The sequence below is a fragment of the Bactrocera neohumeralis genome, chromosome 6 (assembly GCF_024586455.1).
Source record: "Bactrocera neohumeralis isolate Rockhampton chromosome 6, APGP_CSIRO_Bneo_wtdbg2-racon-allhic-juicebox.fasta_v2, whole genome shotgun sequence".
NCBI lineage: Eukaryota > Metazoa > Arthropoda > Insecta > Diptera > Tephritidae > Bactrocera > Bactrocera neohumeralis.
The window spans coordinates 13,111,152-13,129,286 of record NC_065923.1 but is presented as its reverse complement, the minus strand read 5'-3'; the positions used below and the strand labels follow the sequence as shown (position 1 = coordinate 13,129,286).

The 18,135-nt window shown below is 35.5% G+C and overlaps 1 protein-coding gene across 1 annotated transcript in view; it reads left to right on the top strand.

The window, feature by feature from the left end:
- Nucleotides 1–18,135, top strand: part of LOC126762469 (putative uncharacterized protein DDB_G0282129) — a 149,057-nt gene that overhangs the window by 87,726 nt on the left and 43,196 nt on the right. The window lies entirely within an intron of this gene.

Sequence of the window (18,135 nt, the reverse complement as noted above, 5' to 3'; positions counted from 1 at the left end):
TTTATGAGCACCAAATTGACACCTTAACATTGACTTCATGTTTAAGGGTTGCCAGCATTATTTAAATTGTTTATTCCATGAAATTTATTTTTAAATTAATTATTGTAATATACATACATATCTATTTATGCTTATCATCAAATCATACCAAAGTAAATAACATTCTTGAACTCAAGATTTACACAGAAGAGAGTTTCAATTCTGTAGGTAATATATTTACGCTCACGATTTATTTATTTAGATACATACATGGCAACTCTAAGCCACAATTTATTGTAACTACATGGCAGTTCTGCTCAAAACCTCACACGCATTCATATGACTGGTGCAAGAATATTTTTATGTCATCCAAGTTATGCAGACATTTTTCAATTTCGTGAGATCCATCTGCACCGAATGATTCAAAAGTACCGTTAAGGTATTGAAAAGTAACTTCTTTCTACATATTTAGCTGTTGCAGACCTCAATATTGAATATTAAATGAATAAAGATGGATTCTCTTGAGGCTTAAAGCATGGGCAAACAACCGGTAGAAAAAGTGTTGCCTACTTCACGGCGCAGTCAGTAGCACTTAAAAGATGATGCAAAGATTAAACTTCTTTATGTATTTATGTGAGTGTAAATATGTTTGCTGACCATATATAACTTTGGTATGAAGTCATCGCCTCCGGTTGTTTACTTACTGGCAATTCTAAAAATTTTAAAGCTTCGGACTTTTCACTTCCTCATTATACTGCTGCAGTATTGAAGAACTGTCTTACATGTTTTCACGCTCTCGAATGTGTATATATTATTATTTTGTATAAAAACTTGTATGTTTGTATGTATGTATGCATTTTATAAGCCACCGAATTTATCGCATTCAGACGTGCAGTCATCTGCGGCTTATTTTATGAATATGTCACGTGTCCTACACATCAACAGACGCAATATATTTAAGAGCACACATACGTCTTTGGTATAAAATAGCTACAAAAACAATTTTTCGTGCTCACTGTTGCCTCGCACTGCAATCGAAACGCCAAGAGGTCACAGAGTTTCTTGCTTGCTTTGGTTACCCAACTGTTGGGCTCTACGCTTTGTCGACTTGTCATCAACTTTTCTAACATTTCAATATTTTATGGCTAAGATACATTCAATTGGCATACTGACGTGTCTACTCATACAGATACACAATACAGTAGCACATGTGTTTCTATAATATTTTACTAAGCATAATGCTGGTCGTGGAAGGAGATGTTTCGGAAAATTGGCCAAGGGCTGCCTACTGTCTGTCTCCCTTTATGCGCTTGAACAAAGCGCCAAACTTGTCTGCCGTCGAGCTTGTATGGTGTGGGTGTATTTGCAATTTGTTTCGCCTTTCAGTTCTGTGTGCATTCCATGTGTGAGTGTGTGCGTGTGACTTTGAAATAGCCACTGAATTCTAGCTTCGCTCGTTTTCCTTTTGGTTTACATTTTACAAACACATTCTCTGAAATATACGCTTTCCCGCCCTCATTGGTTAGCTCATCTATTTAACTCGCACTCGAGTTTTTGTTTGCGCATAAAAAACCGTTATAAATAAAAAATGCTCTGTTTTTTAGGATAAAAGAATGTGTCCTTTGACATTTGATCGTTCACTTTTGATATGCTCCGGTTGCAATGCGGTTGTGAAATGAGTGTTGTGTTGATGAAATGACGTGAAAGTAAGTAATGAGGGTATGGGCAGGGGAAATTGCTAACTACTAGGCTTTCCATATGTGCATATGCTATACTGTTCAGTTACATATAATACATTTGGGGATAGGTGCTTACATTTCAAATTTACCAGTTTCGAGCACTTCCGAAAACTTCTACATTTGAAGATTTCGTCATATGACATTTGATGAATTGTAAAAAATCGCTCACAGGAAACATTTTAACCGCTTAAAACAACTTATACCTCAAATTAAATATTTTACAATATTCTGATTTTCTCGCTTGAATTAATTTTTGCTTTTTTATTTTTTTGTGAGATTTTTTTGTTTTTTGGAACTCTGCGTGACTCATTTCACGTTATTTATGTTCACTCGAGAGTAAGTTGATTATAAATTTTCCAGGCAACTTCCAGCTTCATTTTTAGTCGAAATCACAGATACGAGTTCGAGATATCTAAATAATTTTTTAAGCTTTGAGATTTACCTTAATATTTCAAAGGTGTTCTTCCAATGCTTTCGGTTTTTCGTACTTTTACCTTAAAAAGCTATTGTTGGAATGAAAGAAAATGTACTTTCTGGTATAACAGATGGGTTGAAAAGGCCGTAGGTTGATTTATAAATGACATTACCGATATTAAATCCAGATGATTTTTAGTCAGCCTTAACCCTCGCGTAAAAATTTGACAGCTGTCGATATGCTTGTATTACTTTATGAGATATAGTGTTTTGAGTGAAGCAGCTTGTGTTACTTTACAAATGGATAAACATAAACTTCCAGTTTTTGAATGCAAGGTTTTGCTTGATGAACATCATTCAGACTCTGCACCAGGAAAATCAATCATTGAGAAGTGGTTTGCTAAGTTTAAACAAGGAACGAGAACGATGAAGGCAGTGGACGCCTTAAAGAGACGATTACCGGCGAAAACATTAAAAAAGTCCCAAAAATAGTTTTTGATGACCATAAAGTGAAGTCGTTCGAGATACCCGAAAATTCGAAGATACCAAATGAACGTGTTGTATTTATTGCGAATAAATCTTTAGGTATACGAAAGCTTTGTGCAAAGTGGGTGCCGCGCGAGCTCACAATCTATCATAAACAAAAACCAATTAAGGACGCTGTGGAGTGTTTGAAGCTGTTTAATCGTATTAGTCCGAACTTTCACATCGATATGTGATAACGGATGAAACATGGGTCCATCGTTTCACACTGGAGTCCATTCGACAGCCAGCTGAGTCGCTTTTTAGGCTTTTTTGAAGCCAAAGACCAATTATATTATAAAAATTGGATAGAAAAATTGTATGTCCGCAATAATCGTTGTACCGCTCTCGACAGTAACAATATTGAATAACAAAAACAACAACGACTTATTTTTAAGTCCTATCATTGTCTGGTTGTAATGCACTCCACAATAGCTAAAGCCCCAACCCTCAATATTTATACTATATTCGAAATATTTTTAGGCGAAAGTAAATTCCCCTCTAAGATATGGCTTACGTGAAGCCATTGATAAGAAATATGCCGAATACAAAGCAACATTTTTTTTAATACATATGCAAATATTTAGGCAATCTCACCTTATAAGCTTCAGTGAATGGCTATATTCAGAAACTTATGAATGTGGTCTATTAGCAGCCAAACTTTTCAAAAAGCGACATTCTTCAGGCCGTGAATAAAGATATGCTTATGAAATATATATGTATACATATGTACATCATATACATATACCTACTGAACAGAAAAAACATCGTCTTTAAAAGCACCTACGATTCAAGATGGAGCGAAATATGTGGCTATATGGTTTACAGCGTCCAGCTGTTAACGGTACAGAAAATCGCAGCAAAACATCTCGAATCTGAATAGCGTCCATTGACTGCTGGCTCACCATTTGTCCGTTTGAATGGCTCGTGTGCTGACACGCTTGCATTGATAATGCTTGCTGTGAATGGCTCTTATGCGGATGTGGATGGCTTTGTTTCCAACTGCCTGATTGGCTTTGCGTGTGAATACTTTCAATTCATGCTCTCGGTTTTTTTTAACGCTAAATGCATGCCCGAAGGTATTTCCATTTACTTCAGAGTACCGTTTTCAGCTATTCAAGCAAGGGTTTTGAATAAACAGTTATTGAGTTTAAAAAACTGTGGTATGTGTGAAAAAAGATGTATAGATATTGTTGATAGGAGAGAGTATGCTTTGATGCGTTATTTTTGAACTTAAACTTCCTTCGAGATTATAACGCAAATTGAGGTTAGAAATTTTCTACATTTTCAAATTAAGCAGTTTAATTTCTGTTAAAAATAAAATTAGCAATATCTTTTTTGGACAATGTTGTAGAAACTTAACTTTCGTGGAAATCGTTTATAAAAAATAAAGTTTCCCCATATCTCCTATACCATGAACTCTTGCTCTTAATTTCTTGATTAGGTGAATACGAACCAAGATAAATAACAATACGTCCCGTATTCCTGTTAATAATATTGCGATAAAGGTTTTCATTTAAAGTTTACTTATCTTGAAGCAGAACCATAGCTTAACAGTTTATCGGCCCTACCATATTAAATCTACTAGTAATCTAGTAGTATGTAATACCATTATGAGAATGTTCAAAGAGTTACATCAGGATGATCCAACCAATGAAATAGTAATAACTCATGAATACTCGCTATAGGAGATACTATTAAGTATACTTTGAAAAAAGAGGTTTAAGCAGTCAGTAAAAGATGGGTAGACCATTACCAATTATAAATTTTCGCATATTGAAATATTATATTCAAACAATTGTAAGAGGGCGGGAAGAGATCTGAACAAGGACGGGATATCTTACCTGGTCGAGATCTGAATCATGGCAGTTTAAAATTTTTAGTTTAATGGAATTACTTCTCTCACAAAATCGCTAAACAATTATTTAAATAGTCTATGATCTTCGTGCAAATTTGTAAGCTTATTTTGGGAAAATTAAATATTAATTTTAAATGAAAAAATAAAAACTTATTCAATATATTGACCATGGCTTTTTATACTTTTTGCCCACTTTCCTGGCAATTTGTGGAGACTATGCCAATAGAAATGTTCGTCTTTTGAAGCAAACCAATCAAACACCCAATTTTCAGCTTTTGCTTAGGAATCGAAGTGCTGTTCAGCCAATGCGTATCCCAGCGTTGGAAACAAATGGTAATCGGAAGCAGCCAAGTCTGGTGCATACGACGGCTGGGGTAGCAGCTCCCAGCCAAGTACTTTGATTCTATCCTGAACCGATTTTCTTTGTGTGCAGCTGCATAGTCGTGTAAACAAATTGCTTTGCCGTGTCTTCTGGCCCACTCTGGTCTTGTTTTTCGATCAATGCTTGCTTCAAATTGATCGTTTGTTGTCTTTTGTCAGTTTTACCAGGTTTTAGAAACGCAAGCTAAACCACACCCTTCTAATTCCACGAAACACAAAGCATTGCACCCGTTTTCCACACCTTTGGATCTTGCCCATAGCTTTTAAATGGTCTGAAATTGTTTGTTGTGCAACTTTCAACAAAGCCGCCAGCTACTGTGTCATCTTCATCCAATATTGCTTGCAGTTCGGGGTCTTCAAATTTTTTACCTACCACAATTGATATCCTGTTTCTTTTCTATTTCTTAAAGTCGAAATCTACTAAGGAGAACAAGTCTTTAGTTAGCCAAAGACATAATAAATAATATAGCTTTGTTGTTTATGATTTTTTAAACTTGTACTGAAAATTGGATATGATACTGTTAATAAAAAGTTTATAATTTTCAATCGATTTGCATTAACAAACATATATTTTCCAACAGTGTGATTCGAAATTGATCAATTGTGTATTGAATTGATATTAGTGAACAATTATGATTAATATTGTTTGCAAATATGATACCTATTCAATAGCATTAACACCGCTTGGTTCTTAAAAACATCAGCAATCATTAAACTTATGAAAGCTAAATATAGTTACTCATACGCCCAGTATGCCTAATCTTCAGTACCTACCGCAATGCCCTAAAATAATCGAAATGCAAAATATTTTATGCCGAAAATATCAACGGAGAAATCTTAACAGAACCCACTTAAATATCTTGCCCCAGCTGCTACCCGCCTGCAACTGCGCTTATTGCTTACTTGCCACAGTTCTAATTACAAACTTTTCTGCCTCGAATGCAGCCGTAATTTCTTAATTTACTTCGTCTTATTTCACCGACAGCAAAACTGCCAACTTTGCGGCAATTCTTTTGTTGCTCACTACAGAGACGGCAATGCTTGCTGTGAAAAGCAAACCACTTAAACGAGTATATTGTGTGCATTTACAACAACAACAGAGAATAGAAGGAAATTCTGTCAGCAAGCCTGGCGTTGCTCACCGTTGGCAGGCAGTCGAATGTGCTCATTTCGGAAATGAAAAATGCCGCCACAAACCAACCACACACAAACACACAACACCTTTATACACCAATACAAACACATGTGTGCGATTCATGCACATAACTGTAAATTTAGCTGCCTTGCGGACTTATTGCCTGTCCCGCGTTCTAAAGCCTACAAATTACTTTTCTTAGTTGCGCTTTTGCTGATTTTTATTTTCTTTTTTTTCGTGTTTTTGCTTTCTTGCACTTCTCAAGTGTGAAAGCTCCTTTAGTAAGCTGCTCCACTTCTACACTGCCGTTTTGCGCCGCTTTCTAGTACAGTTAATTATAATTAAGCCGAAGTGCTGAAGTCGCTGCAGCTCGGTTAGCGGAGTAGTGCGGTTCACGCTTTCAGCGCAGTCATTTCAATGCATGTGCATGTATGCATAGGTGTGCCTGTGTAGTTGCACTTGTCGTGCTTAGCAAAGCGGCAAACACCTTCTTAAATGCCTTTTTAACTAAGCAGCTCTTATGCTATTGCCTCCACTGCAGCAAACTCAACGTCTGGGCTGGTTTATTTCCACTAACATATGGAGTTGCTGCAGTGAGTTTGTGTGTGTTGTTGCCTAAATGCAGTTCATTGGCTATATTAAGTTATTAGGGTTGCATGAATACATGGCTTTTGACATTTAATCTCCTCATAGTAATTCAATTTGTTGATATTTTTACAGAGGTACTCTTAATTAGCAGGCATTAATTGTAAGTAATTGTTGTTAACTCAAGAATTTTTATAGCTAAGTACCAATTGTGCGGACGTTAAAACCAAATTCAGTAGCTCTCAAAGAACTTTTTCATAATTTATGATTTAGAGAATTCAAATTTTAAATATTTTCATAATTTTTTTTTGGTATCACCCTATGAAGGAAGTATTAACGTTCTGAACAGATTCCCATATTGCAAAGGAATGATCCTGCCTTCAATCCATATTCAGAGTGCGGAGGGAGCTTTATAGGCTTTTCAAAATACTTGAATACAGCTTTGAAGACTTAGAAGTCTTCTTTGCAGCCTTGTATTTTAGCCTCTACCAGTTTGCTCTACATCTAAGTCGTAGGTAACTCATTAACATGCACATTAAGTGACCTGTTTTTGAAAATTATATATTCTATGAGATTAGAACGATTTTAATAATACTGATTTTGTTTACCTTGACCATAGGTGCCTTTAGCAACTGATTCTCTAATGAATACCATACAATTGGTAAATGTGATCCTAAATGTAGACCACAAATAGCAAAATGAAATGTTGCCTACATTTGGGCGTATGATTTATTTAGTGAAGCTAAACACCCAATACGAATTATAAAGTATTTACGAAAATAAAAAGATTGTGAAAAAATATGAAAATAATAATAATAAAAAGTGCATAAAAAATATTATAAAATGGGTTTAAATAAAAATCAGTTTACTCGATCGAATAAGAAATATTGTTACTTTTTCTCAAACTACAATTTCCTTGTTCGTGTCAAATATTTTGTATGTAGGTCAACTCGAATATAACGTTTTCTTTGATTGACCTTATATTCAAATTTCCAATAAAGAAATTATAAACGGGTTTTCTTAACTTTGCCTACTTTTCTTGATCTGTTTGGGTTTTTCAACAAGTCTACGGAATCATTGAAGATGTTTCAGAAGTGTCTTGGAAAGTCTATTTTAACACGAACAGAAGTATTTGAGTGGCACAAGGTATTCAGTGAATGTCGGGAAGTCAACGAAAACTTGCGAGTTGTTCATCCAGTTAATTTAAGTGATTACATGGATTTAAAGTTTCGAAAAAATCGATTTTTTTATTGTCTCATTAAATTCTACAACATCTCTAGAATATTGTCCTAAAATTGATCCGAGTAATAGTTTCTGAGATACAGCCTTGAGAAGTTGTGCGCTTGAGGCTAGCTAGGCTAAGTGCGCCGTCTTTAAAAACGTTCTTCTCGAAACTGTGTTTTTGAAGCCGGTTGGCACGATTTCTCGAGAACTACTCAACCGATCTTCATAAAATTTTACATAAGTCTTTCAATGAAATTTTAATTTTTTTTTTGTAAAAATGTGCAAAAAACAATTTTAAAGTTTATTCCTTTGTATAAGGAGTTAAGGTTTTAACTAAAACACGTATTTTTCACTTTTGATGATCCGTTATTACATCAAAAATTTCAGATTTTCTTTGCTACTAGTGTATGTTCGTAAGAATAAAAATTCGAATAAAATATTTCGTTTTTTATTGAGAAAAAATTGTGAATGTTTTCTAACACCTTATGGGTTAGAAACAGTGCTTCAAAGCATCGTGTTAGCGTCAGAGAGATAGCAGAGGTTTCCAGCATCGCTTATGTGAATGTTTTGGTTATGAACGGCGTCATTGCAGAACTTGTTCCCAAAGTGCTGCGTCTTTCCAAAACGACGTTAAGTAGAGATCACAAAAGAGATAATTGACAACGTAGAACCATCAAACTCTTCATTACCGGTGTCGAAACGTGGGTTCATGAATATGACCATGGAACTATCCAACAATCTAGCAATTGGAGCTCCAAAAATGTGCCAAAACCGAAAAAAAATAAAATTTGTTAAAGGCGCTGCAGGCCATTCAACCCGACGCTCATAAAAAGTGGATGGAAAGATGGAAAATGAAATAAGAGATTTAATCTGACAACATATATCTAAATGTTTTTCGGATTATCTTTGGTGTTTCACGGTATAAAAGCGAAGTTTTAATGTCATTTATTGAATTTACTTCTGAAATAGTTGTTGGGTTTTTTGGAAGAGTTCAATATTTGTGACCTGGTCTACGGAAAGGGGGCTTAGGTTTTTTTAGTTTTTAACGAGAAATGACAAAACGAGTTGTTTATTTTTAGCTGTTTCCCAGAAAATAGTTTTCGCACGTTTCCCTTTTCGTAGACCAGGTCACATTTATATATTTCCATTGAATTTTCTATAATAAACTTTGTTTTATTTATAATCAGCATTAATCAGCCTACTTCTGCTCTAGTCTATAAAGAGCAAAAAAATATTTATTATATTAAATTTCCTGCTAATAAAATTTATTAGTATTCGGCATATAAATACACATTTTAGTGACTTCTCATTAAAATTAAATTTCCGCAACAGCTTAATTATTGAACATTGATAAAAATCAATAAAATTAAGAGCAGCAAAATAATAATAATAAACATACAAGTAGAACCGCACAAATAAATTATTTATGGCGCTACTTTTCATTGATGACACATAATAAGCTGGTATTTGTGATGCCAACCTCAATTCATTTAAAGCCATTTAACCTCACATTAAAGTCAAGTATGTCAATGGTATGCGCTTTTCGTACGATTATTTTTTTTGTTTTTGTTTTTGCATAAAATTTGCACTAGTTGCAAATTGTGTTGCAAGCATATGCAATTGAGTGGAAGTGTATGCGTTTTTATGTAAGCCGTGACACAGTTTAGCGCGCCACTGTACTACAGCAAATTGCAACGCTGAGTGAGAGTAAGTGAGTGTGAGTGACAGACACTCACACAAATGCAAAAAAAATGTGTACAAATGTTTACTTTATGAGGGCACTAACACTACTCTATGGCAAGCTGTGTGTGAATGCAGGTTTTTACAGTTACAAAAAAATTAAAAATATATTTATGAATGAAAAAATTTAAATATATAGTGTGGGTGTGAGTGTGTGCCATTTTATTGGCAATTAAAAGCAGCAACATGGCCTAATTTCCTGTTTCATTCAGAGTTGTTGCAACAGCGTTGACATAAATATCACTTCTGAAGCAACTGTGACGGGGCTGCATGGGAAGGAGTGAGAGGGAGAAAAGAAAATGAAACAAAATTTGATTTAAGAGTGTGGTTGTGTGAGTGTGTCTGTGCCTAAGTGTGGCTTAGTAGCGCTTAGTGAAATGTTAAAAGGCGGAAATGGCTCTCAATGAGGCGTTAAGAGGTTAAGGGTCTTACTGTGTTGCCTCAAATGAGCGCTAACACCAACAGCAAGAACAACACAGACGCATTAACACATTGGCGAAGATAAAATGCATGTAAGCACCATGAAAATGAAAGGTTGCACACACACACATATGCAAAGAAAAACATATTTGGTTGCCTTTCAATCTTCAACAACAACAACAACAAAAAACAAAACAAAAAAATGTATATACATACATATATAAGTACAAGTATATAAGACTGCTTTTTATAAAAATTGCAAAATATATGTGCTTAATTACATTTGTGTATATGTATGTATGTATGTGTGTGCTTAACAGCCATTTAACTGTTCTTCTTCATATTAAATAGAATAACTTTTAAATGCCATAAAAGCCAGTCGGTGAACACAGACACCTGTGTGTAAGTGCATATGCGGGTGAGTACTTTTGCATATTATATCTATGTGGAACACACACATACATATATATGCCCGCAGTAAGTCACTGCCTGTGTCTGCGGCGCCATTGACAGCACCCTGGAGGCTGGCAAATGGGCACAGAGTGAGGTGTAGAACATTTTATGAATATTGTTAGCAACATGTGCTGCCAAAGTAATGAACGAGCGTGCAACAGCTTGGCTGACTAGCGGACGCACACACACACACACTCACATACACATGCTAACCAAGAAGAAGAGCTAACAGGAGTAGCAACTAACGCTGCTATCTTGCCTTACAAGCGAAATAATCATAAAAATGCAATTATGAATGTCATTTCTATGAAGCTTGGCACACACACACACACATGCGCGAACAAAAGCAATGCCAATGAATGACACATGTGCGTTCGAGAGGCCAAAGAGCGTCTCCTTTAATGTGTGCGAGGTGAGAGCGCTGCATGAAATTAGCATTAAAGCGTTGAATGACTCGCTGCGCATGTGTATGCGTGTGTGTCGGCTTTTTAATGCTACAACAATTTGCTAATATTTCCGCACACAACCACACCGCACACACACACACATACAAAGTATAAGCGCGTACGTGTTACGCATCGGCCATCAAATACGTTGATGCATTACCAATTTGCTTTGCTGGCGCTTGAGCACGCTTTAATGCAGAAATATTTGCTATTGCTTTCGCCTTTTTACTTTTATGCCATAAAAATAGCCCAACGTGCATATGTATTTGTGCACACATGTCGTCAATGCGTTGTGCTGGCGTCGGCTGTATGGTCGTAAAATCGGAGTCGCACCCACTAAACGTTTAAAATGTTGCATACTTGAGGGCGCACTTTATAGCGGTGGCGTATGTGATGAATCGGTACTCGAGAACCCTGTAGGAAAAATTACTGAAATAAAAAAAAAATGCAAGTCAATAAAATTAATTTTAAAATTGAAATTATATTAAAAATATGGAATTAAGTTAAATAATATAGAAATAATTAATTAATATTTTTTATGTGCGTTTGCCTGTGCGTCTGTATATACGCGAACTGGTTCTGCTTTCTGGCTTTTGAGATATCAACTAGAAATTTCGCCTGCCGTACTTTTCTCCCCAAAGAATATGCATATAGTCACTTAAAATGCAAAATAACGTAACATGACTTTTTATAAGTTTACAAGCGAAGAAAAAACGATGTAACAGAAGCATCTTATATTGAAACAAAATTTGGGTTTTGGTTATTAACTGGTTATAAATTGGTTATGTATTGGTTATATATTGGTTATATCTGAAATAAATTTTACGATGTGACATACATAATATGATGTAGTGAATCGTAACCAATAAAAACTTAATTTTTTTTGATGATACGTTGATTTGCATTTCAGGTGACGATATATAAACCGTATAATCAAATTTAAGTTCTTGTATAGAAAACTTTTCTATTTAGCAAGATATCTTCACAATATTTAGCATAGCTTATTGTCTACAGCATTGCTATAAGGTCCGTGTAAATTCTTAATATCGGACCATTATAACATATAGCTGCCATACAAACTATACTATCATAGTCAAGGCCTGGTATGGAAAACTTTTATATATGCCAATAAGCTTTGAAACAATAAGCTTATATAAGGTAACGGTACAATTCACGCGAAAATTTTTAAGATCGGATCACTAAAGCTTAAAGCATGACGCATGTCTTACAAACTGACCGATCAAAATCAATTTAAAGTACTTTTTATATCCTTTTATGCTATAAGAAATGCACCTGTGAAGGCTGTGAAGGGTATTAAAGCTTCAGTTCCGCCGAAGTTAGCATTTGTTCTTGTTTTTATAAAAAAAGTTCATTTTCTAAACATTTTTTAAATTTTTTGGTATCTCTTTGAAATTTTTTGGAAAGTCAAAAATTTAAATTTTAACTTTCTTTTCTTTCTTTTGTTACTTTTAGTGAAAAAATTTATTATTTTATTATCCAAAATTTACTTTCAATAATTCATACTTTGGGATAAATTTTTCTATAGGGTCTTTGAGCTCATATAAATGTGTACGTATGAGATGCTTGGTTATTTTTTGTATATTTATTTGTTATATTTATTTTTTAAATTTTTTACGACGCATTGCAGTCTGTCGCGGCAACGGTACTTGTAATATTTATCGTGAAAATATTGCTAAAAGGATATTTTGTATATTCGAGCGCCATTGTCTATGAAAAATGCTCGCAAAATGGTTGAAAAATAGCTATGCGACTTAAGAATGGCATAAATGGCGTAGAAAAGAGCTGACAACAAAATAGTAATGCAAAAAATTATTAATAATTAGTAATGAAAATTAAATGAGCAGTAAGAGTGGTGGACATTAGTTATGCTAGACTAGGCATTAAAATTACTACACAGCTTTCGTTTATTCAACACGATTTTATCCGAGCAGATACTTTTAGCGTTTATAATACATTGAGAACCCCTTGTGGTGGTTCATTCACTTTTCAATCGTCCGCTCAAAACACTTTCATAACTCCCTTCTGATCAATTTGATCAACTACGATTCATTTTTATGCCATATGTTGCATGGAGAGTCTGGAAAAAAATCTCTTTCGTAAAAAGCTTTAATCCTCAAGTTATGCTATAAATTTTGAGTCTGGAAAATTTTTTCGATAGTAAAAAGTTTTGATCCTAAATTTATGCTATCAATTCGGAGTTTGGAAAAAATTTTCTTTCGTAAATAGCTTTAACCCTCAAGTTAGGTATAAATTTTTAGTCTGGAAAAATTTTTCTGTCGTAAAAAGTTTGATCCTAAACGTATGCTAAAATTTGGAGTCTGGAAAAATTTTTCTGACGTAAAAAAGCTTTGATCCTAAATGTATGCTAAAATTTGGAGTATGCTATAAATTTTGAGTGGGAAAAATTTTTCTGTTGTAAAAAGTTTTAAAAGTTTTGATCCTGGAAAAATATATGATCCTAAACGTTTGATAAATTTGGAGTCTGGAAAAAAATTTTTCTGTCGTAAAAAAGCTTTGATCTAAATGTATGCTATAAATGTTGAGTTTGGAAAAATTTTTCTGTCGCAAAAAGTTTTGATCCTAAATGTATGCTAAAATTTGGAGTCTGGAAAAATTTTTCTGTCGTAAAAAGCTTTGATCCTAAATGTATGCTATAAATGTTGAGTTTGGAAAAATTTTTCTGTCGCAAAAAGTTTTGCTAAAATAAATTTATATGTTTGGACAAATTTTTGGATAAATTTGTCGTAGCTTATTAGTGAAATTATTTAATAAAACTTTTAACAAATTAATATTAGTAATAACATGTTAATTTAAAAAAAAATATATAAAATTATGCTATCTTCCACAAACCTGTTATAAGTCCACATTGTACTATTAGACCTACGAAGAAAATGATTTTCATCCAACTTGAGTGACTTTGTCACGCATTGTCAACTATTTAACCAGCATATCAATAACGTCATGGTATTATGACTGACAATTAAATAAATAACTGTCAGATAAGCGACACTAACAAGCATGAAATGAATGGCTCATAAACTATGTGAGTGTTAGTGAGAAATGGCATACTATTAAACAAATGAATTGACGAAAGGGATGTGTGAATGATGGCTGAGTGTGTGTGTGTGTAACATAAAGGAAATGCATGTTGCATGCAACACATGTGCCATTTAAATGACGTGCTGATGGCAATTTCTGGAGTAAAAATAAATAAAAGAATGCAAGTTGTTTTCATAGAAAGCACGTAAATGAAGTGAATTATGAAGAAATCAAGTTCGCTTTATATAATATGTGAATACACAAGTACATATGTATATGAGGAAACTCGGCTATAACCGCGTAAGAATATACATGAGAATGGGTCAAAGAAAATTTGTATTTTAATTTAAAATTATTTTTCTTTCGGAACTATAAAAATTCGGGTAAAAAAAATGGAAAATAATAATAATAATATTATTCAGATCACGAACTTTACCATTTGTTTCGTAATCTCGAACGATATTTTCACGGTATTTAAGGAAAATAAACAAAAAAAATTTTGACCCACCCTAATGAATACATATAATATGTATATAATAATTATTTAAATAATATAAATAAATATACATAACTACAAATATGGTTTACAAGTGCATATCCTTCACATAACTGTATGTGTGTGTGCTGTCGAAGCGAAGCGGCAAAGTTGCTTTTGTTTGCGCGTTGTTTCGGAAATGAAAATATTTATGACAATAAACGCGCCTGAATAAGCAAACAAAAGCGGCAGCAGCGAGTGACTGCAGAGTCGAAGCGCATATAAATGACTGAATGGATAAATGAATGCATGGGTGAATGAGTGAATGAATGAAAAAGTGAGTGAATGGCTCAATGCTTTAGTGATTATGCCTCGTGCACTACTCTTCAAGCTCTATACATACACAAAACAAAAAAACACACACACACACAGATCTACAACTCAACTCAACAGACCAACCGACAGTCCCGCCTTCTGTCTTCCACCGGCATTCTCAACTTTATGCAAAAACATTTCTATTCTTCATTGACACTGTCGTCGTAGCTCGCTCTGCATCAATAGACGTGCGGGCCTTTGCCAAGCCTGGCTGCATGGTTGGCTGAGTGACAGTGAGTTGTTTGTCCCATTGTCCTTGTAATGAATGCTTTGTTGTGTCTTTGCTTTATTTAGATTTCCATTTTCATTACAAAGCCATGTTTATGTAGTTTTTGTAGGCGGCCGAAGGGTTGAGCAGCAGTTGCTGAGCAGCGGCTGCTGGGGAGTGGCAAGCTTGTAATGCTTTCAATAGATTTGCTGGAAAAGTAGTCGGTTTAAGATAAGAGTTGCCCGAGATGACGACTGTCAAATAATGGATGACATTATTAAAATATAGAATGAGAATTTAATATATGCTAATAATAAATATGTATGTATGTAGCTGGCCAATTAGGACAATGGCTTTAAAGTTTAAATCAAAGTTAAATTTTTTACTCATCATCTTCCCTTCTACATATATCAAATATTGTTTATAATGATTAGTAGAAAAACTTGAGTTGCACTCTCGATTTCTGGTTAGAATGAGCTTGCACTGATAAATCAAGAATATTCCAAGACTTCTAAAATATGTAACATTGTGGTGATATCTAAAAACTGAACAGTAACTGCTGTTTTCTGAAAGATTACTGACAGCGTGATTTCCACGCATTGAAAGCGTCACGGAAGGCATTCTCCGGAATAGCCTTGAGAGCCGAGGTGCATGCTACTTGCATTCCCTTTCATCGGGCTTTTCAGGCAAGAAAAAAATCCGTGGGGGTTGGCGGTACACATCTAGGCTGTAGGTCGGCTAGCGAAAGCGTTGGGATGCCGGCCTTGGTTAGGTTCACAAGGCGGTGTGAGCCGGGCCGTTGTCGTGGTGCAACTTCCAATCGGCTGCAATGTCTTGTCGGACCCGATTCACCCTTCGTTTGAGTCTGTTGAGGACTTCTACGTAAAACTTGGCGTTGATGGTTTTTCCAGAAGGAACAAATTCATGGTGGACGATGAAATTGATGTTAAAAAAGACAATGAGCATCATTTTCACTTTGGATTTGCTCATTCTTCCGGTCTTCATGAGCGACCTCTTCCGGGCCCTCCAAAAAGGCCTGGTGCCACCGAAACACATCATTTCTTACTAAAGCAACATTTGGGTAAGCCTGCTTGATCCTATCAATCGTCTCTGTTGTGGATTTACCGAGTTTCTTATAGAATTTAATCACATACCTCTGCTCTAATGAACGCTGCATTTTCGGCTTGCACCAAACGCAGAAAACTGCAAAGACAATGAGCTCGCAAGAGAGCACAATTTGTATCAATTAAATTAAAATCGAATTGCATCTCAGCTGTCCACTTGTGTTCGAGGAATGGATCTCTGGACCTGTGGACTTCGCGTGAGCTTCTTCTGGCATAGTGCGAAACGTAGGAGACCCACTGATCTCAGCAAGGTTTATTTCACTGCATCATTAGAGTTCTTAATTAACATTTTCCAAATATAACGCAGACTTCAAATTCAGTTTAGGTCTGGGTTTCTTTGTTACCGGGTATGGGCTTCGCAATGCATTTCTATTTCTGCATCAGAGGCACCTATCCAATAGGTCAGGGTGTTTCTGTGGGATGCGATATGAAGATTGTGATCGCGGAGTACCTAATGTACTTGGCCATCAAGGGTCTTAGTGGTATTAGAATTAGCTTTACCGACGGACGTTTAGACGTTAGTAGTGTTATCTCCACTAGTCTGAATACTGGGGTTGTTTGATAGGTTTGCGCGTGGAGTATTTAGACGGCGAGGACAATTAGCTGAAGATCAAAGTTAGGTTCAGAGTGAATGGTGTGTGTATTCGATGAGATGTAGAGATTCAATTCCTGGTCACCAGTCCAGAGCAGTATGGAGGCTGAAGTGGTAGTAGTTTCGATTATGAAGTCTGACCGGAGACTTAATTCTGGTACCACGGGGAACAGAAGCCCTTGGAGTTCGCTCCAACCTACTCATGCGGCATGGGCCTTCGGGGAGTATCGTGGTGGTTGTGGTTCAATACCCGAATACTTCCAGTTAAATGTGGAGTTACATTGCAACCGGGTGCCGGACCCAAAGCAGAGGTTTTAGGTGAGCCTCCAACCCTAACAAGCTACTTAGTGTGTTCATTCCACACTACTTACTAATTGATACTGTAAAATGTCTTACATTTTCAAGGCGCCGTCCAAAGCATCATATTGATCTTATCTTATTTTCTTTGAGCATCGTGAGGTAAAGTCATCGATGACAGGTACTCACGTAAAACATACCGGACGTCAACCTTGTCCAATCGGACGTTAACTATCGTAGTTGCATAGAAGAAGGTTTATTTTCCATTGTCAAGCTTTTACAAGACTGAGCTTCAAGCATCTCGGCTAACCGAATGAAATGGCCGGAGAGATATTCGCCGCCTCAGCGACTTTGCAGCAGCCTTAGAGCGATTTTTTAGCATCTTTTGAACCATTACCACCATTGAGTATGATTTAGGTATAACAATGTATTAGCTGTCTCAGTTTTTCAAGTGGGATACTATTTTAGATCCACCTTCTAACCTAACCTAGCCCCTTAAAATGCAAGCATTAAACATACTTATGTCAGATTCATGAAGGTTACAAATCCTTGGGACTCCACGTGGCATCGCTAAGAACTCATCTTACTACGGAATTTATGCCCGTTTTCAATCATTATGAAATAAGGTCTGATTAGCAATCAGTACAAAGCATACTTTGACCTTTTAAGTATCAATTAATGTTTAATTAATGACACAAAAATCCAACCAACTATCCTTCTGATGTTACTTCATTACTTAAAGCTGCGCGTTGATATATATGTAATTCCCTCCCACCACAAAAAAGTTAAAATCCACTGCGATGAAAACTCACAATTGCCTTTTAAATGATTATTTTTTCTTCCGGCACAAGTTCTTTAGCGCCCTTTCGCACAGCCGCAAAGTCCACTTTTAATAAAAAGCAATCAATCAAAATTTAAGCTACTTAAATTAATTGAATTTCCATGCATTTCGTGTTGTATATTTTTAATACTGAAAATCGCATTTTAATACGAAAAATCAATTATAACCGACAAGTCGGCGCGAGAATATAAATGCGCGTCGCTCTAAGTGGAGTGATGGCATGGTGTGCTTTTAGGCGCACAAACGAGCAAATGCAGGAGAATGTAA